Genomic DNA, 6,200 nt, shown 5'->3' with positions numbered 1-6,200 from the left:
GGAGGCCGGGCACGGTGGCTCACATCCCAGCACTTTGGGAGGCCGAGGAGGGCGGATTACTTGAGGTTAGAAGTTCAAGAGCAGCCTGGCCAACATGGTGAAACCCCATCTCTACTAAAAATACAAAATTTAGCCGGGTGTGGTGGCACATACGTGTAACTCCAGCTACTCGGGAGGCTGAGGCAGGAGAATCGCCTGAACCCAGGAGGCAGAAGTTGCAGTGAGCCAGGATCATGCCACTGCACTCCAGCCTGGGCAACAGGGCGAGACTCCATTAAAAAAAAAAAAAAAATCTCAACTGGGAAAGGAGGAAGCAAAGGGGACCCATAGGGAGACTCAAGGAGACTGAGGTCTAAAGATCCACAGACCTGGGTTTGAATCCTGGCTCCACTACCCCTTGGTTGTGTGACCTTCAGCATATGACTTCACCTCTCAAAGCCTCAGTTTCCTCAGATGTAAAACTCATTAGGCCAGGCACGATGGCTCACATCTGCAGTCCCAGCACTTTGGAAGGCCGAGGAGGGAGGATCACTTAAGGCCAGGAGTTCGAGACAAGTTTGGGCAACATAGCAAGACCTCATCTCTACAAAATATTAAATCAGAGAAAGGCCAGGCGCAGTGGCTCACACCTGTAATCCCAGCATTTTGGGAGGCCAAAGAGTGGTGATCACCTGAGGTCAGGAGTTCAAGACAAGCCTGGCCAACATGGTGAAACCCCCATCTCTACTAAAAATACAAAAATTAGCTGGGTTTGGTGGTGGGCGCCTGTAATCCTAGCTACTCAGAAGGCTGAGGCAGGAGAATCTCGTGAACTCGGGAGGTGGAGGTTCTAGTGAGCTGAGATTGTGCCACTGCACTCCAGACAGGGCGACAGAGTAAGACTCCGTTTCTAAAGGAAAAAAAAAGAAAAAGAAAAAGAAGAAAACTGTCAACCATGACTATACCTACATGTAAAGCCCTTGGCATGGGGCCTGGCGTATAATAAATGCACAGTAAACAGTTACACTATTGTTTCCCAAACCTCAGTCATTCCCCTTATGACCTTCATCATCTTTCTACTACGTGTTCTGCTATTTACCTTTTTTTTTTTTTTTTTTGAGACGGAGTCTCACTCTGTCGCCCAGGCTGGAGTGCAGTGGCACGATCTCAGCTCACTGCAAGCTCCGCCTCCTGGGTTCACACCATTCTCCTGCCTCAGCCTGCCGAGTAGCTGGGACTGCAGGCGCCCGCCACCACGCCCGGCTAATTTTTTGTATTTTTAGTAGAGGCGAGGTTTCAGCGTGTTAGCCAGGATGGTCTCAATCTCCTGACCTCGTGATCCTCCCGCCTCAGCCTCCCAAAGTGCTGGGATTAGAGGCGTGAGCCACTGCGCCCGGCTGTTCTGCTATTTATCTAATATTTTTCTTGAAAATTGTTTTAATACTTAATAATATAATAATAAATGTATTTCAAGAAGAAAGCTTACTTTGCCACCAGAAACCAGTATTGCTTGCCAGAAATAGAAGATAATAGTAAAAATAAACACAAAAATATTGACATTTAAAATGTCTGTGCAGCCAGGCGCGGTGGCTCATGCCTGTAATGTCAGCACTTTGGGAGGCCAAGGCAGGCGGATCACCTGAGGTCGGGAGTTTGAGACCAGCCTGACCAACATGGAGAAACCCCGTCTCTACTAAAAATACAAAATTAGACAGGAGTGGTGGCACACACCTGTAATCCCAGCTGCTCGGGAGGCTGAGGTAGGAGAAACGCTTGAACCCGGGAGGCAGAAGTTGCAGTGAGCCAAGGTGATGCCACTGCACTCCAGCCTGGGCAACAAGAGCGAAATTCCATCTCAAAAAAAAAAAAAGAAAGAAAAAAGAAAAACTCACTTGTTTGTCATGACACATGTCACATATTAGGAGATAGATAATAGTGTTCCAAGGAGTCCTTACAGCCTCAGAAATTGTATAAAGAGGTGCCTAGCAGTAACTATCTAATTAAAACAAAGAGGGTTTAGGGGACGTATCTTGAATCGGGATTTGCCAAGCAGAGGCAATCCTTTTTTTTTTTTGAGACGGAGTCTCAGTCTGTTGCCCAGGCTTGTCTCGAACTCCTGAGCTCAAGCTCTCCACTCATCTCGGCCTCCCAAAGTGCTCGGATTACAGATGTGAACCATGGCGCCTGTCCAAAACTTTCTAAAGATGCTCTTAGTTAACAATTCCCATAAGACAAAATGCTTATTTATCTATCACAAAGAGTGGTGGAAGAGGATCTGATTGAGAATTTGGGTCCAGTTACGACTAAAGCCTCCAAGCTCAAAACAGATTGAAGATTCAAACAGCCTTTACTGGCCACGTACTGTGGCTCACGCCTGTTACTCAGCACTTTGGGAGGCTGAGGCAGGTGGATCACCTGAGGTCAGGAGTCCAAGACCAGCCTGGTGAATATGGTGAAACCCCATCTCTCCTAAAAAAAACAAAAAACAAAAATTAGCCAGGTGTGGGGGCAGGTGTCTGTAATCCCTGCCAAAAAAAAAGAGAAAGAAACAACATATATATATGTATATAGTCTCATTCTGTCGCCCAGGCTGGAGTGCAGTGGCACAATCTTGGCTCACTGCAACCTCAGCCTCCTGGGTTCAAGGGGTTCTCCTGCCTTAGCCTTCTGAGTAGCTGGGATCACAGGCGTGAGCCACCATGCCTGGCTAATTTTTGTATTTTTAGTAGAGATGGGGATTTACCATGTTTACCAGCTGGTCTGGAACTTCTAATCTCCTGTGATTCACTCATCTCAGCCTCCCAAAGTCCTGTGATTACAGGTGTGAGCCACCGCACCCCGCAGAAACAGCCTTTACTGAGCTCCTCCCAGTTGTCTCATCCAGTGTCAGACTTTTATATCATGATTTCTCCGGTAAGATCAGTTGTACTAGTCTGGTTATACAAATAAGAAAACAGGCTCAAAGAAAGATAGTGAGGCCAGGTGCTGTGGCTCAAGCATGAAATTCCAGCACTTTCGTAGCCCAAGGCAGAAGCATAGCTTGAGGCCAGGAGTTCGAGGCCAGTCTGGGTAACAAAGTGAGGCCCCTGTTTCTACAAAAAAAAAAAAAAAAAATTAAAATTAGCTGGACGTGGTGGCATATGCCTGTCATCCCAGGGAGGCTGAGGCAAGAGGATCACTTGAGCTTGGGAGGTCGAGGCTGCAGTGAGCTGTTTTTGAGCCACTGCATTCCAGCCTGGGTGACAAAGTAAGATCCTGCCTGGAAGAAGAAAAAAAAGACAGTGATAGTATTCTTTTATTCATTCCACAAACATTTACTGAACGTCTACTATGTTCTCAAGCACTTTTCAGGCACTAGAGATACAGCAATGATCAAAAATAAAATGCAAAGTTTGATGGCGCTGATATTCTACAGAAGCAGACAGACAATAAGCAAATAGACACAGAAAATGGCAGGTAGTGATCAGAGTGATGGGGAAATGTCTAACAGGGTAAGGGGAGAGAGTGACAGAGCTTGCTGTTTTTTTATTTTTATTTTATTTTATTTATTATTATTATTATTTGGAGAGGGAGTTTTGCTCTTTTCACCAAGGCTAGAGTAGGATATGCTGGAGTACAACGGCACCATCTCAGCTCACTGCAACCTCCGCCTCCAGAGTTCAAGCGATTCTCCTGTCTCAAACTCCCAAGTAGCTGGGATTACAGGCGTGAGTCACTATGCCTCGCTAATTTTTGTATCATTAGTGGAGACAGGGTTTCACCATGTTGGCCAGGCTGCTCTCAAACTCCTGATTTCCGGTGATCCACCCACCTCGGCATCCCAAAGTGCTGAGACTACAGGGGTGAGCCACCAAGCCCATCCACTCGCTATTTTAAACTGGGTGGTCAGGGAAGGCCTCACTGAGTGCTGGTCACTCAGTGAGTTTTTGGTATTTGATATTTAATCAGATAACAGAGTGAAGGGAGGTGATGAGCCACGGAAACATGTGAGGAGGAGATCTAGGCTAGGGGATCAGCAAGCACAAAGTCCCTGCGGAGGTAGCATGATCCATGTGTGCAACAAGACATCTGTTTGCCCAAAGCCAATAATATAAGGGAAGAGGAGTATGTGAGACAGGGTCAGAGGGGCCAAAGGGGTTGGATTACAGGGATTTGTGTTTTTTTTGTTTTTTTGTTTTTTGAGGGGGTACCAAATTTCTTTATTTGAAGGAATGGTACAAATCAAAGAACTTAAGTGGATGTCTTGGTATAACTTATAGAAAAGGTAAAGGAAACCCCAACATGCAGGCACTGCCTTGATGACCAGGGAAGTCACCCCATGGCTATAGGGAAATTAGTCGGAGGCTTAGCTTTCATTATCACTGTCTCCCAGGGTGTACTTGTCAAAGAGACACTCTGCCAAGCCAGATTTGGGTGCTCCCATCTTGCGCAAGTTGGTCACGTGGTCACCCAATTTTTTTGATGGCTTTCACCTGCTCATTCAGGTAATTTGTCTCAATGAAGTCACACAAATGGGGGTCATTTCTGTCAGTGGCCAGTTTGTGCAGTTCCAGTAGTGACTGATTCACATTTTTTTCCAAATGTAAAGCACACTCCATCGCATTCAGCCCGCTCTCCCAGTCGTCATAGTCTGGTTTCTTAATATCCTGAAGGAAGATTCGGCCACCTAGTTGGTTCTGCAGCTTCATCAGTTTCTCGGCATGTTCCCTCTCCTCATGAGATTGGTGAAGAAAGTATTTGGCAAAGTTCTTCAAAGCCACATCATCGCGGTGAAAGTGGTAAGACATGGACAGGTAAACGTAGGAAGCGTAGAGCTCCAGGTTGATCTGGCGGTTGATGGCGGCCTCTGAGTCCTGGTGGTAGTTCTGGCGCACCTGTGAGGTGGACGCGGTCGTCATGGCGGAGGCTAAGGACAGGCGGCGGCAGCGGTGGCTGCGCGGCGCTGGAGCGGCTGCGGGGGCCTTGGGACAGTCAGAGGACGCGGTGAAGAGGTGACGGAGGGCTGGCTATGGGTGGCCGGCCGGGATGGGGGACCAGCGCCGGGTTCCGTCCAAGCACTGTTGAAGCAGGAAACCTCGACGACTCTCGGCGAAGAACGTCTGGATTACGGGGATTTGTAAAGCAGGGTGAGAACTTTGACTTTTACTCTGAAATGGAAGTCATGGGAGAGTTTCATGCAGGAGAATGGTATTGTCAAAGAATCACTGACTCAGAATATTGAATAATTTTTCGTGATGAGTACACTAAAAGTCCAGATTTCACCACGACGCAATCAACATATGCATGTAGGAATCGGCACCTGTACCTTCTAAATACATAAAATTTTAAGAAAAAAGAATCACCTTTTTTGTAATAAAAATTGTAACACAAGTTCGATTTCCCTAAGTGGATGGGCCGTTTTAACCGGGATATGGTACTATCCATTTCTGAGTCTGTCTCAGTTTCCCCAACCATAAAACGCAAGTGCAGAAATTGGTTATGTCTAGTGTTTAAACTCAATCGGGACAGGATGTCTGTCGTCACCAGCACCGAGACAATCCCTGGGACTCAGTAGACGCTCAATAAACGTTTGAATGAACGCGGAGCTCCATCGGCCTACGCAATTCCATAAACGAACAGCAGGTGTCGCACCAGCCCTGTAGCCGCCTGCTCAGAGCCTTTGGGGCCAGGGTGAATCAGACTCTAACAGGAACCCACTCACCACTCCTCCGCAGAAGGAGAATTCGGAATTTTCCGAGAAGGCGCTTCTGAATGCCGAATCCTGAATATCTCCTCTTAAAAAGCTGACTTTTCATTTTGGAAAAAGGGGGTCCTGGGCCCTTTAACAGCTTGCCAGGTGCTCAGGCGCTGCTTCCCAGAATGCGTGGCGCTATGTAAATGAGACGGTTTTGTGAGCGAGGATGATTCATACTATATGAAGTGAAGGCAACATTTTACAAGGACATCTTTCATGATAAGTGAGTGGGGAGAATGTATAGCCCTTGAAGTCGACCATCTCACACCTGCCCAGATGACGCGACCATAACTCTAAAAGGTAAGTCTTTGCGATCCTTATATAGCTGCGCGGGAATCCTGTTACTTCGCCCGGATGATCCTCAGTGGTCTGGGGTGCAGGCTTCAAACCTGTAGCTGTCTAGCGACAGAGTGGTTCAATTCCACCTTTCGGGCGGCGGTCACGGGCGGAGCGCGATAACTCTTCCTTATTTTGCTGGTTTCCCGGA

General features: G+C 47.3%; 1 pseudogene across 1 annotated transcript; it reads right to left on the bottom strand.

Moving 5' to 3' along the window:
* Window positions 1-4,161: 4,161 nt before the first annotated feature.
* LOC117091403 lies at window positions 4,162-5,064 on the bottom strand (annotated as a pseudogene). Its single transcript, XR_004440418.1, has one exon. The product of XR_004440418.1 is annotated as a ferritin heavy chain-like (transcript).
* Window positions 5,065-6,200: the final 1,136 nt, after the last annotated feature.

Source organism: Trachypithecus francoisi, unplaced genomic scaffold (assembly GCF_009764315.1).
Source record: "Trachypithecus francoisi isolate TF-2019V2 unplaced genomic scaffold, Tfra_2.0 Lachesis_group12, whole genome shotgun sequence".
NCBI lineage: Eukaryota > Metazoa > Chordata > Mammalia > Primates > Cercopithecidae > Trachypithecus > Trachypithecus francoisi.
Note: the sequence above shows the minus strand (reverse complement) of the source record. Positions and strands in the feature narration are given on the sequence as shown.